Source organism: Hemicordylus capensis, chromosome 6 (genome assembly GCF_027244095.1).
Source record: "Hemicordylus capensis ecotype Gifberg chromosome 6, rHemCap1.1.pri, whole genome shotgun sequence".
Taxonomy (NCBI): Eukaryota; Metazoa; Chordata; class Lepidosauria; order Squamata; family Cordylidae; genus Hemicordylus; species Hemicordylus capensis.
Genome location: NC_069662.1, coordinates 97,516,002 through 97,539,710, shown reverse-complemented (window position 1 = coordinate 97,539,710; position 23,709 = coordinate 97,516,002).

Below are 23,709 nucleotides of genomic sequence, written 5' to 3'. Positions count from 1 at the left end.
ACACCACCCTGGTCCGGGTTTTCCCTCCAACCAATCACAAATCACAGCACAAAGGAAGAGAGGAGAGAGCTTTTAAAAAATAGTTTGACAGCTAAGAGTGCAAGACCAGCATAATGAGCTGCAAAACAGCTGGATCAAAAAACAGGACATTTAACCCTTGCCTTTGTGAGTGACTGCCTCCATCACATAATGTTTACACACACACACACACACACACACACACACACACACACACTTAAGGGACTCTATTTGTCCCATTTTTTAACACTTAAAAACAAATTTTAAAAAACTTTTAAAGCCGCCGCTGAGAAGCAGCGGCAGAGCAGGATGGCAGCAAGAGGAGCTCTCCCACCTCCCAAACGATGAAGGGAAGCTGCTCTGGGGCAGGGCCAGGGGCCAGTGTGGCTGGGCCTTGAAGCGTGCTGGCGAGTGACGCAACAGGGCAGTGGCGGAGGAACTAACTCGTAGGAGTCTCTAGAGCACTCACCCCCTGCCAGCCAATGACTGTCTGAGAGGGAGGAGCTAGGAGGGTAGGCGGGTGAAGAGTTCCCTTCCTTGGCCCTGTCTGCCTCCAAATGAGGCAGACGGGCTGATTTCAGGCTCCTGCGCACATTGCCTCAGGACTGAGGATGGGAGCTCTTCGCCCTCCCTCCCTCCCTCCCTCCCAGATAGTCAGTGGCCTAGATAGTGCTCTAGGGACTCCGAGTCAGTCTGCCACTGCTCTGTTGCACCACTCGCCAGTGCACAGCCCACCCCAGCCACCCTGGCCCTCCTCCAGAGCAGCTTCCCTTCATCGTTTTGGAGGCAGGAGAGATGCTCTCACTGACATCCCGCTCCACTGACGTTGTTCAGCAGTGGCTTTAAAAGTAAAACAAAAAACCGCCCCTAGGTGGCCATGCCCCCGTCCCTCCCAGTCCCTGTCCCAATTTCTGCCAATGCACTGTTGTGTTTGCAACCACCACCCCGCCCCCAGCGCTTGCAATTGCAAATCACTTATTTATTCATTGTATTTATTTAACACATTTATATACCGCCCAAAATGCAAGTCTGTGGGCAGTTTAAAACAAAACAATAAAAACAACAGATGAAAAGATTAAAACATTACAACAATTAAAATTTAACACATGAAAACTATTAAAAACACAATTAAAACAATATCTTCTTAAAAGCCTGGGTGAACAAATGTGTCTTGACTGCCTTTAAAATACACACACACACACACACACGGACACCATATCTCAAACAGCTGTCAAACTCCCCTTCACTGAGTTTTGAAAAACGCGGATTTACTGGCATGACCAACACAAACATAACAGAGAAAACAGTGGGGCATAATAGAAGCCCTGGGTTATTTTTCAAAAGCCTCTGAAACTAGAGGATTTTTAAAAACAGACATACTTCGGGTTAAGCCAGAATTTGCAGCCTCCATGTGGGGAAAATCAAAGTCTCTCCTGGTCCCTGATAGCCCACAGGGATGTCAGGGTAAATCCAGCTAATATGTGGACTGGCACACATATTGGATTCACAATAAAAGCCCTGTGTGAAAAGCCTCCTGAACCTTCCTTCAGAAGAGTGTGTGTGCATTCCACACACCAGCCAAACTTACCTTGAAGTCCCTTCGAGATTTTTGGACCCACTCCACACACAAACCGGGCTTGTGATGCGACCTCTAGCTTATATCCGGGTTGATATATGCAAAAAAAACCGAAAACCCAGCAAAGTATTATCTGGTTTATAAGTTGTATAGTTAACTGGGTATGTCCGGGTTTTTTAGATGCTGGTTTTAAGCTACTTTTTCTGAAAATGCCAGAGCAAATGGGAGAGGCACTGATGTAGAATCAGCATGATAAGAGGCATGTTCTCTTCAGAAATGCAGATCTATCTCTGCAGGAGCTCTATCTCCCCCCGCCCCCCCCATTGGCTAGAAGGAAAACACAGATCATGCCATGTGGACTAGGTTTTTTTTAAAAAAAACCCCAAGAGCAGAGGGGAGGGGCTGCTTCCCTCAATGCTGCGAGTGTACTTCGAAGTGGCTTCGCTCAACATTTGCCCCAAAGCCTGAAGCCAAGTGTGAATAACTCCCAGGGAAAGCATATTTTAATTCTGCAAATAATTCTTGAGAATGTTTGTTAGCAAAGTTCAGTTCTAAGAATATTCTGTGGGTGGATCCACTTTTCACCTTCACCTTTCTAAGGTTTTTCATCATTGTGTGAACTGAATTCTGTGTCTTTATAGGGAAGATTGTGGCAGCTGCAAATATGAGAAAAATTACAACAGGGATGTCTGAGTTTATTAAGTGGAGCAAGTGCGAACAACCCAAATACCCTCAAAGAACCTAAACAAATGATCCATCACTGCATTGTGAGGAAGAAGCCATGGATGCTTTAAAGTGCCATGTTAAATCCAATAGCATTGTTCAGATTTCTTAAAGAAGCAGTGAGGAACAGCAGAAAACAAATGCAAATTTACCGAACAACAAAATAGATATAACATTCTAATTTAACTATACAGTTTGCTGCCACATCAATCCATGTTTACTTAGAAACAGATCCCACTGAGTTCTGCAATACCTGCTCCCCTGTAAGCGTGTAGAGAATTGCAGCTTAATACCTCAATTAACTATACTACTTATAAACTTTGCTGGGTTTTGGTTTTTTTTTCATATACCAACCTGATGCTTTTCTATTGGTTTGAGGAAAAATTTGATTTTTCACCTCAGACTGTCATATTTTTTAATCAGAGGATCTGATTTTCAATGTCAGGCTGTTGGACTAACATATTTTTATTCAGCTGCAGTGTCAAGTCATTGTAAATCATGACAGTCCTTCCTTGGAATGATAATTTATCTCCCTTCACCTGCTTGTCAGTTTATGTGATTTTTTAAAAATTGTGCTCTGCACTTGTAGTAGCAAACATTGGCTACAACCATGTACATAGTTGCTGCTTAATTGCCATTTATGTGAATGGGATTTCAGCACCCCAACTGTGAGCAGGATTTCTTTCTTTCGATTTAAAGATACCCCCCCCACCAAACCCAAAGGCATGGGAGGTATGAAGATAGATAGATAGATAGATAGATAGATAGATAGATAGATAGATAGATACCCCATCTAATTCAGTACTCCCCATCTTTAAACCTTAGGCCAGCTCCAAGACATAGTTACATCAGTGGTAGCTCAAGACTTCTGTGTGCCTGAGACTTCTGTGTGGCCAAATGTGGCCCACTTTGCATGCAGCCTCCCCCCCGCTCTCTCTCTCTCTCTCTCATTTTAAAGTGTGGGGAGGAGGGCATCCTGCTGCCTTACTGGTGCTCCAATAATCTGCTGAGTGAGGTGACCACCTCACCTTGACAGATCACCCTGTCAGAGACTGTGGTGTTTTTGGTTAATCCATCCCTTGATCTAGGCCGTCTTTTGAATGGAACTTTATATTCTAGACCTGGAGTAGAGGTGGGGCCAACAAATAGTCAGCAGCAAGAGCACGGAAAAAGCAGTCTGCACTTGCCTCTCTGAACATAACATCTATTTCATCAAACCGTTACTATTCCTGATTCCACTCCACCGCCTTGTCCTTGCATACCACAACTTCCCCCTTGAGTTCTACGGAGATCAACAGCGAGTTCTTCTGAGGGTCCTGGGCCTGCTAGCAGCTGCCCAGTGATGTCAACCCCTGACACCAGCCCTATTCAAACTAGAGGCATTATTAGAGCTTCTGCCTAAGAAAGAAAGAAAGAAAGAAAGAAAGAAAGAAGAGCATCTACAGGGCCCAATCAGAATAAGGACCATGGAGCATAAGGAGGGGCCGGTATGCATCCCTTTTTCACCCATGCTGCAGTCTCAGTGAAAACAGTAAAGGTGTGTAAAAGCTATAAACTTGAGCTTTTGTTGAACAAACATTCAGTCAAACCAGGGCTTTCTGAGTAAATATCCACAGCTCAGTCCTCAACTCAGCCCTAGTGCCTCGTATGAGACGGCATAGTGCATCTGTGTGTCTTCTTCATAGCTGCCCTCCACAAACTGTTGTACTGAGGAAGGCAAACTAGTCAAAGGCTGAAAATATGGCGGCAGAGCGATGGGGTGGTATGGCACAGCAGCTGCAGAGATTGCTCCCACACAGCAATGAAAACGCCACTTGCCACTGCATGGCAACTGAAAGGGGAGGAAGTTCTTGCCTTTATCTTCAAGTGCTGGGAGGCAGCAGCTAACACTGTGCAAGTGTGTGGTTTCTGACTGGAGAACCACCGGAAATGTGAGTGCAGGTTGCTAACGCCAGCAGGGGCATCTCTGCAGTCAGAAAATGCTGGCTGTCTCATCCCTTGCCACTGGTGCCTGGGGGTAAGGGCACCAATTCCCCTCCGTCCTCAACTGTCATGCAGAAATCCCCCTTCTTCCTCAGTTGCTACACAGCAGCTAGCAGCAGCTCCAGCGAGTGAATCACCTACTAGTACCTGGCTGCTATTGCTCTCACACTTGCTTCCCTAACAGCAACTTCACTCTGTTAAAGAACCCAAATGCAAGCTTATCCCAACCTGCCTGTCTGCATCAGCCACAGGAGCAAACCGAATGTCATTGTGGATTCCATTGTCCCCTGTCTCCCTGGAGTGTGCTGGACACCAAGCACGAAGCATCAGAATTGAGAAATCAACAGTTGGTAAGCCTAACAACAATGTGCATTTTGTACATGCATTCTGAATACTGGTTCTCCGTATTTTCCTTGCTCTGCATTTCTTCTTCAATTAATCTCTCCCATATTTCCCTCCAGGCTCTTTGTTGATGATCGTAAGGGAGCATTGCCAAGGGCTGGATTTGTTATGCTCATATAATTTGATGATGAAAATAATTGTTCCAGAGTGGAGAAAATGCCACGAGAAACCAATACGTAGAGTAACAGAGAGCAGTACCTGTGAATGCCCTAAGTAATCGTAAGCAACAACAATCCTATACCACAGGGGTCTGATAGGTTGTTTCTGTTTGTGACTCTCCTCGAAATATGGAAAGGTTCTCTCAGAGGGAGGCTTAGATACTGGAGTTTGTGGTTCTATTTCAGTAAAAGGGAACATCAGCTACATTAATTAATAACAGCAGGCTTCTCTGCTGACACTTAATATGCCTCCCTTATGGGCTTTTGTCTTGTAGGAAGCAATGGATCCTGTTGGGATTTGTACACTCTCCTATTCTTTAATGCTGTGTTTCATGATGATGCATTGCAGTGGTATGAAGCTTATTGAAATGGTGAAAGCAACACTTATTGTACGCTTATTGAAACAGTGAAAGCAACACTGAGGCAGTCTTTGAATAACACTTTCCCCAGACAGAAAACAACACTAATAACCAATGAGGCTGTTCCCACACGCAAGCCAAACGAGTCTAGGGAAATCCAGTCGGGTTTTGCCTGCAAGTGAAAACCACAGTGGCATGGCAGCAAAGCCGCAAGGGAGCCCCGGCTGTTAGCCCAGGTTAAGGGCACAAACGAGCAATTAGCCTGGGCTAACTGATTGTGTGTCAGTGCTGCGGCTCTGTGCAGCACCCACACACCAGCAGCCTCCCAGCCTCCCAGCTCGTGCTGTGCATTATGGGAGTTCTGGTGGGCTCCTGGCCCCCAAACTTCCCTGCAGTTGTCTGGGCGGGTGATCCACCTGCCCAGCAACAAGGAGAGGGCTCGTCTGTGGGGGAGGTGAGCTTTTCGAGGCTTCCTCCCCTCGCCCTTTCAAGCCCTTCTCAGGGATCGAGAAAAGGCTCTAGGGCTGCAATCCTATGGGTGTTACTTGGGAGTAAGGTCACTGAATTATGTGGCACTTACTTGTGAGAAACTGTGCATAGGAGTAAGTGGCACTTGTCGCTGTTAGTGGTGGGCGTGACCTCATTGTTTGGTATAGATATTTCTTTTTACCACAAAATAGGTGGAGGAAGATATTTACATCAATTAACAGTCTCCTCACATTATATGTATCAATGATGATAGTTTTTGGTAGGGCATTGCCAGGCTTTGGACCTCAAATGCTATGTAGATTCCTTGCTAGTCCGTCTTTGGGGAACCAGTCGGTTGGGTAGAAGAGGGCCAAGCAGGCCAGGAGCAGGCAGGAGCAAGCAACAGGTTCCTAAAAATAAAATGACCCACCCTGCCTGCATTTCCTGAGAGTATCTTCTAGAGATGGTGCTTAAAGTGATAAAGAGAGAAGGATCTGATGTTTTCATTGTATTTTTGCTGCATGGTAGCAAACTAGGCAAGTAATTGTGATGTTATTATCATTAATAGAGGAGAGCTGGTCTTGTGGTAGCAAGCATGACTTGTCCCCTTAGCTAAGCAGGGTCTGCCCTGGTTGCATATGAAAGGGAGACTAGAAGTGTGAGCACTAAAAGATATTCCCCTCAGGGGATGAAGCTGCTCTGGGAAGAGCAGAAGGTTTCAAGTTCCCTCTTTGGCTTCTCCAAGATAGGGCTGAGAGAGATTCCTGCCTGCAGCACTGGAGGAGCCGCTGCCAGTCTGTGAAGACAATACTGAGCTAGATAGACCAATGGTCTGACTCAGTATATGGCAGTTTTCTATGTTCTATGTTCCTAACACTTAATAATAGTGGCTGGCATGATATGCAGTGGTAAGTCAGTGGGAGAAGGGTTGCCTGTTTGCAAAGAATCTTTGGTGTCTGAAGGTTGTGCAGCCCTCTGGAATATATTTATGCAAGTGGAACCACCCTTTGCAGTGAGGGGAGAGGCACAAATATTTAAAAAGAGGAAAAGAGAGGCACACAGGGGCCTAATCTAGATCAGAACCATGGCATGGTTGGTATTTAACCTTTTAATTCCATGCTGTTTTTCTGCTGAAACTCCCCTTGAAAGGCTTTTTTGGAGCGAGGGGAGATAAGCAAGAATTGGTTCCACCTCTTCCTCTGCCCACACTGGTCTGCGGAGCAAGCTTCAGAGCAGCTAGGCTTCTGCTGCTCTGCAAGGGTGGAGCCCTTCTTCCACCCTCATAGCACTGTGGAAGATGTTGGCCAACCTATTTCAGACAAATCATTTGCATTGAGCAGTCCAACTAATAGATTCTAAAGAAATGTCTTCCTAGTTTCAGTTGCTGACATGCTGTGCAGCTTCACCTCAGTGTTAGGAAGCTGCTGGGGCTGCTGCACACTTAAAAGGCAGCCCCAGGGCTGTTGCTGAGGCAGGCTGTTGTGAATTTTCTTTAAACCATGCATGAACACTTGCTTCATGCTACTCCCATCGTTTCCATTGGAAGTAACATGAAGCATGTGCCCACACATTGTTTTAAGGCAATTTGCAACTGCCCACCTCTGCAACAGTCAGGGATGTCACTAGGGGAGAGGGGCCCCGTGTCCACCCCTCTCTCTGGCAGCCCCGTGGAGTGAGGGACATAATGAAGAAAATAGGGAGGGGCAGGAGCTGGGGGCCCCTCAGGAGCTCGTGGGCTCAGGTTTTTTGAACTCATCCACTCAGTTATAGCTACACACCTGGCAACAGTCCTTTTATGTGTGCAGCAGCCCTGGTGGCTTCCTAATTGTTGGAAACCCAGCTCCAGATGGCATCAATAACCCCAATGTCTACTTTATCTTTTGCACCAATAACCTTAGGGGCATTAGGAGTAGAGATAATCAGGGTAGAGATACTCTTCCCTGTTTATCTCTGCTCTGTGACCCCTCAATGAATAGTATGTACTCAGCAACTTTGTGGGAGTGACTTCCTTCTTATTCCCAGAATGCTTCTATAGGTCGCTCTCTGACCACTAAGTAGCTACCAGCTAGGGTATAGGTCTTTCCTATCATCAAGTACTTCTAAATAAAGTAGATTAGTTTAACTTTATATCAATCTCCATGCTTATCATTTACAAGCTGTTGCCCCAGAGACCCTGTTAGCTTCTGCTGTAATGGGTTAGCTCCTGAAACACTCATCTACCTACCTACCTACCTATCTATCTATCTATCTATCTATCTATCTATCTATCTATCTAATGAATATATATTGAAGTAACCGGCCCATAGGCAATGTACCAGTATGCCTTTCAGCATCTTCCTATATCGCTGCTGCCCGCACCGACTCAACGGCACACTTTACTTTAGCCTGCCGATAAAACCTTACAGGCTTGGGTGCAGGTTTAGACTTTAAATATTGCTTTTCTCAAACACTAATGCTGAGTTTACACAGAATGTTGGCCACTGTCTATTACACAGTGAAGTACACAGGAAAACATTCTCTATTGATTGACTTCACAAATACATTCAAGTTACTCTATCGGATTCGGAGTTTTATGATCATACCCATATGAGAGGACATTGCTGGAAATTTTAACTTGAAATGCCTTACACAGATTAAAAATGCCAAACCATGAACACAACTCTCAATGGCATTTTTGGCTTTTTAATATAACAGACATATGGCAAAAATGATGACGTCTGCAGCTTCTCTGTAATGTGAGCCATAAAAGAAATCCCCAGCCTACTTTTAATATGTTTCTACATCTGGGGCAGACTTCAGTATCTTAAGTTATTGGGGCTGGTATTATATGCCTCCATTTAATGTTCATACTAAGGTCAAACTAGACAAGACACTAACATTGCTATCTAGTTAGGGGCTGGTTTTTACTGTAAAATAATAGCCATGCGGAGACCCAATCTAAGTTGACCCAACACAGGTGTGTAATCCTTTACTTCTGTACTGCTTTTTTCTTTCTGAAAATCCCCTTCCAAAAGTGTTATGTCCCCAAAGGTGCCATGGTAACAAATAAGGGGACTTTCAAGGGGATTTTTGTCAGGGGGAAAATGAAATTAAAGGGGGACTTATGGATCTCTTTACTGGCCTTCCTTGGTGGTGTGCCAAGACCCATTCTATGTGGAGGTAAGCACTGGGAGCCATCACCTCTTCTCAGGGCCAGGGGTGATGTCAGATGATTTAGGAACATAGAAAGCTGCCTTATACTGTCAGACAACGGGTCTATCTAGTTCAGTACTGTCTACACACACTGGCAGTGGCTTCTCCAGGGTTGCAGGCAGGAATCTTTCCTAGCCCCATTTTGGAGATGCCAGGGAGGGAACTTGGCTTTGACTCTTTGAAGCTAAATCTTTGCACAGCCATATTGTTTAGGTCAAAAGGTTGTAACAATTTCAATACAAGCAATTAGTTTACCGGTTCTGTGCCTTTTGAGAAATCCATTGCTTTGAACAAGCAACTTAGTTTTGTTAATATGAGCCTTCATATTGTCACAAGGAGCTGCTTTGCAACTTCATGTTTTAGTTCCCTTCTGAATTTTATAAAGAATATTTAGGAATTAATGCAGAACCATGCTTTCTAAAAAGATCACTGGGAGGTTATTCTAAAAGTTGATAGCAGATGTATAAGATTGATATAATTGTATTTCTCTGGGGGAAAATCTGGTTAAGAAAACAGTGTTTTCAGATTGCTTGCTTCATAAGGCTGCATCTGAATTTTTGCATGTTGCTTTATATTCAAATATTATTCCAATTTCATTGTCCAGTATTATGACCTTTAGTTACCCTCCTCTCTAGTTAGAGAATTTATTTTTCAGAATACTTACGCTGAGGGTTGCACTGATTATTTTTCATAATGAAATGAGCTCATATGTAAATGCTTTGGGAAATGGGGTACGATGCTTTGCAGGCTTCTCAGTCTTAGATCAGTAATTGGGCTTCTCTGGGGAAAAAGATGCAATGGAAGAGGAGAAGGATTACATTATCCCCCTGAGTCATCATGTAGCTAATATTCTCCCCAGGATCTTCATCTGAAACTGTAGTTATGACTTCCATTATTCATATGAAATGTGATTCAATAACATATAGATGTGGTAGCTCAAGATGAGAAAAATATGGTATAGTTTTGGGAACCTACAAGAACCCTCTGTTAACATTCTCCTTTAAATGGTGTGAATTTATAACTGACTATATTCAGCATGACTGGGTGTGTGTGTGTGTGTGTGTGAGACAAATCAGAGTCATATTCTGTGAATAATAATAATAATAATAATAATAATAATAATAATAGGACTCGATGTCTGGATAAAACAAACCAGTCAATAACACCTGTCTGACTGTGTAAACAAGAAATAATAAATAATAAATAGCAATACCAGGTGACAGCAGAATAGAAGAAAAAGAAATAGAAAAAATAACAAAATACAAAGATCTACAAATTGAAATTGAAAGGCTGTGGCAGAAAAAGACCAAAATAATCCCAGTAGTAACTGGCGCCCTAGGTGCAATTCCAAAACACCTTGAAGAGTATCTCAACATCATAGGGGCCACAGAAATCACCATCAGCCAATTATAAAAAGAAACTTTACTGGGAACAGCCTATATTCTGTGACAATATCCATAATAATAACAGCAACAACACTGATAATAAAATTCAGCCATCCCAGGTCCTTGGGAAGGACTCGATGTCTGGATAAAACAAACCAGTCAATTACACCTGTCTGACTGTGTAAGGAAAAAATAAATAAATTTAATAATTAATTAATTTTAATTTTCAGCTTGCATGCCATGAATAAAGTAGAGTTATCTGAAATTTGGAACGTGGCTGTTGTATAGATCTAGCAAATGAGAAATAAAGTTATGCCGAGTTATAATATTTGTAAGGGCATTATGTATTTTGATATCAATTTCTAGCCTGCCCCCTTCCAGAACTTGCTCTGAAACTCTGAGAGGAGCAGGCTAGACATTGAATTAATACAAGAAAACATCAATAATATATAATATTATGAAAACGTATACACATTTTTTAAAAATTCAGAACCATCACTAATTGGTAAGGTTGGAGAAGACTGCTGTCATCAAACCATTAAGTGGCTGTTGTCATCAAGCCACCTATGCGAAGAACTGTGAGGCAAGAGCAACTGACCCAGTGATTGGTATCTTCTCTGTGACTGGATTTGTCTGGGGGCTTTCAGAGAAGACTTGCCCCACCACTTAGGCCAAGACAGACAACTGCAATGGACATTGGCACGGGAGGAAGGCACTTCCATCAAGTCCCCTCCATTGAGGATTCCAATTGCCATCAAGATAGCTGGGTCTACAAAGAAGTGTGGCAGAGGTAGCTGGAGCCCCAATGTCATCAATAAGAGAGGAGGGCAACTCTATCAAGCTCCCTCCTGTGATAATTTTAAGGCATTCATTGGTCCATTTATAAAATGTCTGAGAACCGTGATTGATTGGAGTTAGTTGATAAAACTCCTGTGGTTTTTTCTGAATGAAGTTAAATTAAAATTATTATTAAATTATTTTTCACATTTATAGCCCACTCTTCCTCCAAGGAGCCCAGAGTGGGGTACATGGTCATGTGTGAACAAGTTATCTCTGTGGTCTCTTGAGAATCTATATTGTGTGCCATATAATGTGTGGTTGAACTATTTTCAGTTCTGATCTTCTTTCTGAAAGTTTATAATGCTTTTGCAGAAACAGCCTCTCATTCTTATTTGGCCCTTTGGGGAATGCAGGTTCCACAAGGCTCTGCCTGCTGAATCTAATTGATATGAAAGCACATGTTTAATCTCAAGAATAAATTTCATGAAAATTTAAAGTGTGTATCTTTGATACTGTGTATCTAACAAGCACGGTGAACATCCCTAATAAAATATTCATCACAATGCCATTTAAATAGTTGATGCCAATGCTTTTAATTGGCCTTGCTAGGCAATCATTCATTGAGATGTACTGCCCGTTAGGCAATATGTCCTTTTACCATTTCTGATTCTAACTAAGAATAATTGGGGACAATCAAGCCAAAGTAGAGCACTTTAAACATGGGTTATGGTTACATGTTATAGTGCATATTACAGCTACCATGTGGAGGCCACTTTACTCCATGTAAATTTCTGGAGGAGGAGGAGGAAGAAGAAGAAGAAGACAACACATATATTGCTTTCCAACCCTGCCACCAAAGTTCTCAAAACAAATTTCATAGAAAAATGAATCAAATGGTTCCCTGTTCTAAAATGGCTCATACTCTTTTAAAAAACTCCACAAGTTACACATGTAAACCTTTCTTTAAGTGCTAAGAGTTAACTAAAAGTGCATGTGAGCAATATTTGCCCACTCCTCCATACAGAACTGTTCAAGTTCGGTCACATTGGATGGTAGGTGTTGGTGGACTGCTATCTTCAAATCTCCCCACAGATTTTCTATGGGATTTAGGTCTGGGCTCTGACTGGGCCACATGAGGACGTTCACTTTTTTCCCCTTCAGCCACTGTGTGGTCAATTTTGCTGTGTGCTTCGGATCGTTGTCATGTTGAAAGGTGAATCTTCTGCCCATCCTCAACTGTCTGGCAGAGGGTAGCAGGTTTTCTTCCAGAATCTGGTGGTATTTTGCCCTATCCATTTTTCCTTCTACCCTAACGAGAGCCCCAGTCCCTGAGGCAGAGAAACACCCCCACAACAGGATGCTGCCACCTCCATGCTTCACTGTAGGTATGGTGTGTTGTGGATGGTGAGCTGCGTTGGATTTACGCCAGGTGTACTGTTTGGTGTTGAGGCCAAATAGTTCAATCTTGGTCTCATCTGACCATAAGACCTTTTTCCATTTGGCAGCAGAATCTTCAAGGTGCCTTCTGGCAAAGCTCAAACGAGCTTTAATGTGGCCTTTCTTGAGAAGTGGCTTTCTCCTTGCGACCCTCCTGAACAAGCCACATCTGTGGAGCGCTTGTGAAATTGTTGTCACATGCACAGAACAACCACTCTTTGCCATGAAGTCCTTTAACTCCTTCAGAGTGGCCATTGGCCTCTTGGTAACCTCTCTTACCAGTTTCCTCCTTGCTCTTCCATCCAGTTTGGAGGGCCGACCAGATCCTGGGAGGATAGCAGTCCACCAACACCTACCATCCAATGTGACCAAACTTGAACAGTTCTGTATGGAGGAGTGGGCAAATATTGCTCCGTCTAGATGTGCAAGGTTGATAGAGAAGTATCCCAACAGACTCAAGGCTGTTATTAAAGCAAAAGGTGGTTCAACAAAATATTGACATGGGGGGGTGATCCTTTTTCAATCTCAGTAATTCTTGTTTTTTATTTCTGACACTTTTTCTGGACTGTAATTGTGATGTTTTTCAGTTGGGTGTTATAGGTTGCATTGGATAAGTACAGCTGGTGAAGGGAATTTTCTTTGTGTTTTCATTTCAAGATGTAAGGGAACCAGAATTTAAGGTCTATCAAAGGGGGTGATTCTTTCCAATACCCACTGTACACTTTCCCTTCTGCACTATGTCCTTTGTATTCCAGGACAGCAGTGAAGTATCCATTTATGGCAACAGAGACCTCCATATCCACATGGGACAGGCGCAGCTCGTGAACTCTCCTCCGGGGTGTGTGGCAGGCAGCTTCTTTAAGGTAAACGGAGCTGGTGCTCTGTGCCGCCCAGCAGCCCCCGTGGCAGGGAATCGCCTCTGCCACTCACCTGGCCGCTGGCGGGGGCTCGCCTCCATGGGAGCCAGGTGAGTGGCGGACGCGATTCCCCACCGCGGGGGCTGCTGGGTGGCATGGATCACCGGCTCCATTTACCTTAAAGAAGCCGCCCGCCGCTCCCCCGGAGGAGAGTTCACGAGCTGCGCCTGGCATGGGTGGATGTCTGAAGGCTGCAAGTGCAGATCTGATGTAGTAAGGAGTTTCTTGTAAAGTAGATGGGAAATAATAGTTTATGGAGAACCAGAATCAGCCATCATGTGCACTTCATGACCATTAAGAAATATAGTAAGTAAGTAAATAAATGAAATTACATTATATTTGACAATGTGGAGAAGCAGGCTCTGATTCTGTCACATTTAAATGCTGCCAGAAAGTGATTCATCTGCCTCATCATTATCATATGGTGAACCAGTAATGGAGTGGGTAGCGGATTTGCAAACCTTTTTCTTGTGCCTGAAAGTGCCCCCTTTTCTTGCACCTGTTGCAAGTGACCTTCCGTGCAAGACAGTGAGCAAAATCAGCTTTGTAGGCAGAGTCTCCATATCGGTAGCATTGGTAGCTCCTTTCTTGCACTGCCACTTTCTGAGGAAGTGCCATATGAGATGGGTCTGGAAGGATTTAGACTGAGCAGCCTGGATTTCAGGAGGCTAGGTTTGGGGTTCTAAAGAGAACGGTATGGCACACTGAATAGCATTTTCTACCCTCCATCTCTGTCACTTTATCTAAGGTAAGTTCCTGCTCCAATAGCAGTTTTTCATGCAGTTTGGAGTAGTATGTTTTCATAACAATCTTATCCCTGAGCATTTCATCAGTAAAGTTGGCAAACTCACAAGTTATACTTAAGGCACACAATGCTGAAATGTAATGATCAATAGATTCACCAAGCAGTTGGGATTTAGACTTGTAACATTCAGCAATCATATTCAAAGTAAGGTTGAAGAAATGATCATCTAAGGCTTGAAGAGCAGCTTCATCAGAGTTGGCATCCCCTTCCAAGTTCACAGGAAAGGGCAAATGATTGTATACTCTTTGGCTTTCAGGGCCCAAGCAAAGAAGCAATATAAAGTTATTATTATTATTTTTACATTTATATCCTGCTCTTCCTCCAAGGAGCCCAGAGCGGTGTACTACATACTTGAGTTTCTCTTTCACAACAACCCTGTGAAGTAGGTTAGGCTGAGAGAGAAGTGACTGGCCCAGAGTCACCCAGCTAGTTTTATGGCTGAATGGGGATTTGAACTCGGGTCTCCCCGGTCCTAGTCCAGCACTCTAACCACCACACCACACTGGCTCTCTAGCAAGTTCTGCTTTGCTGGTGTAAAATCAGGGGTCTGTATGGTGAGGAGGTAATTGCAGAAATAGGACCTCCATTGTTTCGAGGGAAGAGCAGGTTCTCCATGGCACTTTCCAAATTACATGCTACAACAGCAGTAAAATGCTTTGGCTTGGCAGGATCATATTGAAAACGACCCTCAGAATCTTAAACTCCTACAAGGGGAAAATACATCTACTTTTTTTGAGACACACATGCAACATTGTAGCACTCTATCACAAAGATCAAATCCCAAAGAAGGCATTGAAATGTGAACAGCACCTTGCTGTCAGTGCAGGGACTGTGGTGGCACAACACAGGAAGTACGGAAGCAAACTTAACAGATCCATAGTGACACTGTTGTAGGGTTTAATCTGGAAAGTGCCCTGGGGTAGACTAGAAAAAAGGTGGTGGTGGGATCTGGGCCATGTTGCAAGGGACATCTAGTGAACAACAGAGTCCAGGATTGAAGAAGAAAAAGTACCTTCAGGGGTTGTGCAGGGCATTTTCCAGATTACACACTGCCACATGTCCCATAAGTGCCCTTCCGTAGTGACCTGGCCAAATTATATTTCCATGGTTATGAGTTTGTAAGCCAGTACAGTATCTCAGACTGGACATCAGGTCTCATGCCCCCATGGCATGAACATCATGGCCATCAAGTTGCCTTGCTTTCTGGAGCTCAGTTGGAGCTGCCACACCCACAATTATCCTGTAAACCAAAGGTTTTTTGCTTCAATTGAATATATAAAAAAACTGTGCATAAGAGAGCTGAGTAATAACCAACTTCATATATATACACTATGACTACAATTCAAAGTATCACTAAGAGGTAGTTTTAACCCATGCTTCTAAGCAAGCATTTGAACACTGGGGCACAGAATTATTACATCTGGGTAAAAACATTGAATAATACATAGGAAAACTGGAATGATACATATTATAGCCTTTATATAATCGCATAAAGATTTAAATTGGTCTTCCTTAGGTTAATTCATTCAGAAATACACATATATAACACACATAAAACCATGGCAACATCTATATTTGATAAGGTTGCGGGTGACAAATATTTTAAATCTCCTTGCCTCTGGCAACAGAACTTTTTTTTTTGGCAGCAGCTCGGGTCAGGATAACACAGAGCATCTTGCTCAAAGGTTTAGGACAATGGGAATTGGGAACTATGTTCATATCAGCTGTGAATCCATCTGCTGCAGATGCTTTAATAATGGCCTTTGATTAAATTTCATTGCAATTTTAGCAGCTGAAAGGGAAAAAACCACTACAGCTCATGGAACTCGCTCCAGGACCATTCAACTGACACTTCCAGATCAATAGAACCTTCTGTAACTCAGACAAATACATGTGATCTGAGCCCTCTCCCAACCTAATAGGAGATATTTGCAATGGAGACTCTCTTTCATCAACAAAAAGAAGTTACTTCTCTAAAATTCAGTGGATCACTGTAGCTGCAATGATGCAACCGCTTATTTAACCACTGAGGCAAAATATTATTCATCTCTGCCCTCAGTACCTTTGAGAAGATCCTCAATACTCTGGCCTTTAGGTGAGGTTTAGGGCACAAATGTGCCCTTAATTCCGGTGCTGGGATTGTGTGCGTGCTTGGGCTGTTTTCAGCCTGAGCATACACAGAGATGGAAATCTAGAGCATCCATTGCATGGGGGTATCCCCCAATGCACAGCACTTATCACATGGTGAATTGTGGGATACATGGAGACTGGGAGAACGAGTCCCTTCCGGACTCCGCAGTGTGGATCATCTGGGTGCATGGTGGTGCACCAAAGTTTCACTAGAAAATTGTCTGTGAGGAAGGTACGTGAAACCCTGCACACACGCGCACACACACACATCACCACACTCCCTGCAGTGTCTAAACTCATATGCTGAGCCCTTAAACTCATATGCTGAGCTGGAAAACCTGACACAGCAGCTCTGATTGTAAAGCATTACACACTTTAACATAGTCAAAATTCAGATTAGACTGTTTGTCCAAATACATGATTGTTCAAATTTATTTTGAAAAAGTGACTTGTTTGTTTTTTGATTTTCAATATTCAGTTTTCAGAAAAATTAGAAACAACCATAAGGAGTTGTTTCTAGATAAATAAGTAGGAGTAAGCTGAACTGTCATCGCCACTTTACTAGTTAAAAAACAACTGGCTTAAAGCAAAATCTGACATCTTGGCAAATTAAACTGTAGCTTATTACAGCTACAGCTCTGTGTTGTGTGTATTTGTCTTAGCCACTAGAATAGACTGAACAGAATTGCCTTTGATTCATTGCCCTGTTTGTTTAATAGAAGGGGAAATACCATTTGCTTATTTACTGTAATTACTGTTGCTAGTAGCACATATTGTAGAAGCTTGATTTTATTTTCTTCTGTTGTGCTGCAAGAGTTTCCTGTTACTGGTGTAGAGTCTGTTGGGATATATGATTCAGACAGCTGCTCTCAAGAGAAAAGATTCTGAGCTGGAGATTCTTAAACCTTTTAGCACTTGTCCAACAAGTTTGTCCTTCTTGGGATTTGCAAAGGCAGAACTGACATTACTCACGTAAAGTTTGGTACGGTAGACAAGTGAGAATGCCCAAGCAATTTGGGACCTCCCAGCAGTAGTCAATATTCTGTAGGAAGGGTTAGTATTTCCGGAGCAAACAGTAGTTTGCAAGCACGTTGTCCTCCTGAACATGCCAAATAATGAACTATGCAGGGGTAAAGATTGCCCCTGAGTACATCAGGAGCCCCTCATATTTTACTAACTCTCCCTCCAACCAATGAACCCCAATTTTCAGTCCTGATGAGCCGTTCAGTCCTAGTTTCTCATCAGAAGAGAAATTATTATACCTTAAAAATTGCAAGATAGTTTTCAATTTTAAAAAAATATATTGGCCCACATGTAGCTGTAGGTGGGCAGCAGAAGAGATGTGCATTGGGATGTGCAAAATGTTTCAACGTTGAAATGTTTTCACTCAAAACAGGCTGTGAAACAGGCTTGAAACAAAATGTCCTTTATTTAGGACATTTTCAAGCTCGGAACAAAACAACCCCATTTTGAATTGAAATGTTTTGACATTTCAAGTGCCATTTTGGAGGCCTTTCCCCCCCTTGATGGTTGGTTTTCTGGCACTGGCTTCTGATTGGCTTGCAATATGGAGGTTGGGGGGGGATTTGTTAAACATAGCCTGATTGCGCATTTCATTTGCGGGTTGGGTGGTAGGTAGCACCCACCCAACCCACTTTGGTGTGCCTATGAGCTTTTGGAGGCTTTTTTGGGGAGACGCATGCCTCACTCCATTAACCTAATTCAAGGGAAGGGGGGATTAGGCGGGCTAGCCACCTTGGAGCCACCGGGCTTGCCCGTAATCCCGGTGGTTCCGACGATAAGTAGGAAGTGGGCTAGGTTCCCGTAGCCTGCTTTCTGCTGATTGTGGGAATAGCTTCATACACAGCCAACAGTTTTCTGGCCAAAATTTGCTGAATGGATTTCTTTTTTACAAACATCATCATCATCAACAACAACAACAAATGCTCTCATCCCAACACAGTAGGTCTAGGACCTACCACCTTTGGTTCCCCATGTATTCACTTGGGCCTTCTCAGCCACAAGGAAGCTATGGAGCCCCCAAAACCCATCATGGGGTGAGGGGATGCTTCCATGCAGCCATTTTTGGAGCTACTTGCTGGAAGGGAATCTTTGACAGATGTGTCAGTGGTATAGAGACATCAGTCAAGACTGCCAATCTTGCAACTTCAGTTCGAATCCTGGTTGGTGCACAGCTGGCTACCTCTTTTGCCTCTCAAAAAGCCAGCCAGAACTTTATCTGAGTGGAAAAGAGGCAGATGAAAGTGATATTTAACCCACATGTGCAGAGCATGATGGATTCACAGTCTATTGTCTTCACTACTCAGCCACCTTGTCAGTACAGCACTGCCACTGAGGTATGTGGGTTAAATATCAATACCTTTGAGTTAACAGTTGGACACAATACCAATTGTGTGGAGAGGTCTTGCCCCGATCCCACCTGAACGGAAGCCTCAGTTCTACCAGTGTTTCTCCAGGATGGAATTGGATTGGGCTGCCAAGGTAATGAACAGGCCTGTGAATGACAGCAGCTCTCTACTCCAGGCAGAAGTATAGTGCAGCTGAAGTGCATTGGGGCTATAGGCCAGTAGTCAATAGATTGAAACCATCCTCTGCTAGGATGCAACATCTACTTTTGTTTTGCTTTTACTAGGCCTCCTCTTAAAAGGCATAACTTGTCAAAGCTTTCTGGATGGCTTTCTTTTTTCAAACAACATTTTTTTTAGCGATACAGGCCTTCTCAACCCATCGGCAGCCAGGGTGGAATATGCCATCTTTGGCTCCTGTGGCATCTTGCTCCAGCCCCTCAGCCATGAAGTATATGAGTGCCAGGTCTCGAGGACTGCTGAAGGTAAACATATTTCCTTGCAGGCATTTTTAGAGCTGTTTGCCAGGAGGGGGCTTCTGTGTCAATGGTATAGAGGCATCATGCAGTGCCTTGCCCTTGGTTTTGAGTTAGGGATGCCACAAAGCTGGCTGTCCTTTTTGCCTCTCACAAAATTAACCAAAATTTACCTGGGTGTAAAAGAGGCCAGTGAGGGTGGGATTTAAACATAAGCATACGGAGCACGATGGATTAGCAGTCCATCACCTTGAGCACTTGGCCACCTCCTCAAAGGTTTCGGCGCTGCCACAGTCATCTCCAGTTGGCATTGAACCACCAAACTTCCAGTTAACAGCTGGATGTGCTAGCCATTGCCAGTTGCATCACAGAGACCTGCACAGGGAAGGCTTTTCTCTGCCCCTACTCATACCACCACCTCCCTTGCCTGATGTTCTTTCAGGCCCAAATCAGAGTGGGCCGGCAACAAACAGGCAGTTGAGACATAGCAGTTCTCAGCTCCAGCTGGCAGAGTGGTGCAGAGCAAAGCCGCTGTGGCAAAAACTGGCCAAGACTTCTTCAATGACTTCTTTAAAAAAAGAGTACAGAATGTCATCTCATGGGCAACAAGGATAGACAGAGGCATAACTAGGGAAAACGGCGCCCGGGGCAAGCACTGAAATTGCGCCCCCCCCGCCGCCCCCCGCCGCCCCCCCCGCCGCCCCCCAGCATACATCTGACTGACACACATGTTTCAGAAAACTTTTATTTTAAAAATTAAAAAAATTACAAAAATTACCAAAAATTTCAAAATGCGATAAATAACCAAAAATGCGATAAATAACCAAAAATGCGAACTCTCCCTCCAAGTAGCCCAGAGTGGTGCACTACATACTTAGGTTTTTCCTCACAAGCAACAACCCTGTGGAGTTGGCCTGTATCTCAAACAACAGAATTATGATGCAATGATGATACACACCACATTATACTTAGGTTTTTCCTCACAAGCAACAACCCTGTGGAGTTGGCTTGTATCTCAAACAACAGAATTATGATGCAATGATTGATGATACACACCACATTATACTTAGGTTTTTCCTCACAAGCAAGAGACAATCTCCAAAGGTCCTGGCATATAACCCCCTCCCCCATTTTTCTTGCCAAACTTTGTGTCTTTAGCAGGATACCACAGGCACTTGTTAAAGCTAACACTGCAGGTTTTTCTGAGATGGAGCTGTTATAGGAGCACTTCAGCGTAAACTGAGATCACATGGCAAGCTTTCACAGTGCAAAAACGAGCATGCCAGCAAGCAGAACTCATGGTAAAACTCTCTTGAAACACCTTGTAACAATGCACAGGCAGATATGTTACACTGCTTGAGTCAACTCACACTGCTGTACTACCCAGGCTGTGGGAATTGACTCTCAGTTCCATATACATGCATGCATTTAAGATTGAGTGCCAAAGAATCTTTATGATTGTTTTTCTTTCTTTTGGGGCGGAGAGAGGAGCGTATAATGCAAACATTAACACCTGTTAGGCACCTGAGACCATAGTTGGGCAGCTAAATAAAAGCCTGATTCTTTAATATGTTTTCCCCCCCACATGTGGCTTCTGTAGTTTTTGCAACTCATTCTCACCCTGACACTTGGTCTGCTGCTTCCACCCGCCCGCCGCCGAATCCTTTCTTCCGTGCCAGGTGTCCGTGTGTGTCCTCGTCGTCCTGCCTGCACCTGCTACAGTGCAGCCCCAGCCCAAGCAATGACGCTTTCCTCCATGACGGCGACCGCGCCACCACATGCAGGCGAACAGAGGAGGACGGACGCACCGCACGCATGCGCAGCGCGACTTGGCACGCTGGCTGAGTCGCGCGTGTGTGCGTCACTGACTAGAGACCCTATGGCTGGCAAGCCACTAGAGGGCCTCTTTCTGGCTGTTCCAGACTAAGCGAGCGACGGAGCGAGCGAGCCTCAGCCAAGGGCAGGCGCAGTGAGAAGCATGAAAGGCGCCCGCCGTGGTGCCCGCCACCAAGCCAGACCACTGACTGGCCGCAAGCAAAGCAATGGGGGGGCGTGGGTGGGCAGGCGCAGTGAGCAGCATTAAAGGCGCCCGCCGTGGCACCTGCTGCGGCGCCCGCCGTCGCCAAGCCAGGCCACTGACTGGCTGCCAGCAAAGCAAGGGGGGGTGCAGGCGGTGCGGAAGGGACCGCTCATGGGGGAGGGGGCGCCGACGCGCTCCCTTGACTGCTGCAGCGCTGCTGCACTGAGCAGGAGAAATTTGTATTTTAAATTTTTTTAAAAAAATTTTTTGGGTCATGGCGGTGCCCCCCACGTGACCCGAAAAGATGGCGCCCGGGGCACGCCCCCCCTGCCCCCCTATAGTTACGCCTCTGAGGATAGAACTTGCGATCTTTGGCTTGTGTGGCACCTGGCTCAATTCCATCAGCCAAGCAGCATGAGTGCCTACCATGGAGGAGTATGCGTGCTTTTTAGAGTCAGGAGGGGACCTCTTGCAGATGTGTCAGTAATATAATAATAATAATAATAATAATAATTCGATTTCTATACCGCCCTTCCAAAAATGGCTCAGGGCGGTTTACAAAGAGAAATAACAAACAAATAAGATGGCTCCCTGTCCCCAAAGGGCTCACATTCTAAAAAGAAACATAAGACACACACCAGCAACAGTCACTGGCAGTACTGTGCTGGGGGTGGATAGGGCCATCAATAAGTGAGGTTGCCAATCTTGCAAATGAGGTTCAAGTCCTGCTTGCTGCAGAGGTGCCTGCCCTTTTTGTCTCTCACAAAATCAGCCAAAATTTTACTTGGGTAGAAAAGAGGCAGACATGAGTGGGATTTGAACCCACACATGCAGAGCACAATGGGTTAGCAGTCCATCAACTTGACCACTTGGTCACCTCATCCAAGGTGCTACCATAGATGTCCCTGGGTGGGCTCGAACCACCAGCCTTCCAGTTAACAGCCAGATACGTGAACTGAATGTGCCACAGAGACCTGCACAGGGAAGGCCTTTCCTTGCCCCCATCTGCATTGCAGCCTTCCTTTGCCTGATGTTTCTTTAGGTTAGATTTGGACCAGGCTAGTCAGGCAGCAAATGAGCTGATGAGAAACAGCAGATCTCTGCCCCAACTAGCAGAGTGGTGGAACAGGAGCATGCTGGGCCCATAACCTAGAGGTTAATGGATCAAAACCCTCCTCTGCTAGGATGCAGCCTCCACTTTTGTTTTGTTATTTCCTCAGTCTCTCCTTAAAAGGCTTTGCTAGCCAATGCTTACTGGACAGCTTTCTCCATGCCCCCCCCCCATTCTTAAAGGTACAGTGTTCCACTCCATGGGCAACAGGGGTAGAACTTGCCACCTTTGGTTCATGAACATCTGGCTCAGCCCCATCAGGCACACATCATATGAGTGTCAGGTCTTAAGACCTATTGTAAGGGGTGTGCTTCTCTGCGGCCACTTTTGGAGCCATCTGCCAGAAGGGGACTTCTTATAGGTGTGCCAGTGGCAAGGGTGCAACTAGGTAATTTCAGAGTCTGGACCGAATGGCCTTACACCCTCCTCTTGGTGCCCCCCCCGAGAGTAGTAATAATAATAATAATAATAATAATAATAATAATAATAATAATAATTCGATTTCTATACCGCCCTTCCAAAAATGGCTCAGGGTGGTTTACAAAGAGAAATAACAAATAAGATGGCTCCCTGTCCCCAAAGGGCTCACATTCTAAAAAGAAACATAAGACACACACCAGCAACAGTCACTGGAAGTACTGTGCTGGGGGGTGGATAGGGACAGTTACTCTCCCCCTGCTAAATAAAGAGAATCACCATGGTAAAAGGTGCCTCTTTGCCCAGTTAGCAGGGGTAATGTGCATTTCTTCAATTGTGAAGCACACAATGATGAACATTTCCCCCTCCCTCTTCACAAACACTATCCCATGCGTCTCCCCATTGGTCTTGAATAGGTAGTTGCAGCTCTGATCGCAGACTCAGAAAGAGGAGGAGACAGACAGTCAGCTGAAAACCCCATGGAACAACACTCTTGTTTCAGGAACTTCACAACCACTGCAGTCATCCAGGATCTGCTGCAGCAGGGAGCCCCATATGCTGGGGTAGCTTTGTATTACAATAGAAGCACCCCCTTTGAAGCAGGAGGACCTTTGCTGCTGCTGCTGCAATTAACTGCAGATGGGAGGGGATGAGCCCCCTCCTCCTGCTGCTCTGACCTTTCCTGCAAAGAATAAAGCTGGGGACTAGGGTGGTGGTGGTTGGTACCACAAGTAGCTCCCACTAAGGACTGTGTGTGGTGGCCACACCCCCTTCCTTTGTACATTCACAATTCTTCTCCAGGCAGTGTGATTCAAAAGTAAGTCCAGCAGTAGTAGCAGCAGCAGCAGCAGCAGAGCCTGAGCCAGCCCAAGTCATGACGTGGGTAGCATGGCCGCCCGTTCCTGCATCAGGGATACAGGCAGGGCACACAAGCAGGGAGGGCTCTGTAATAAAGAATGGCCGTTGTTCACAGTGTCGCTGGCTAG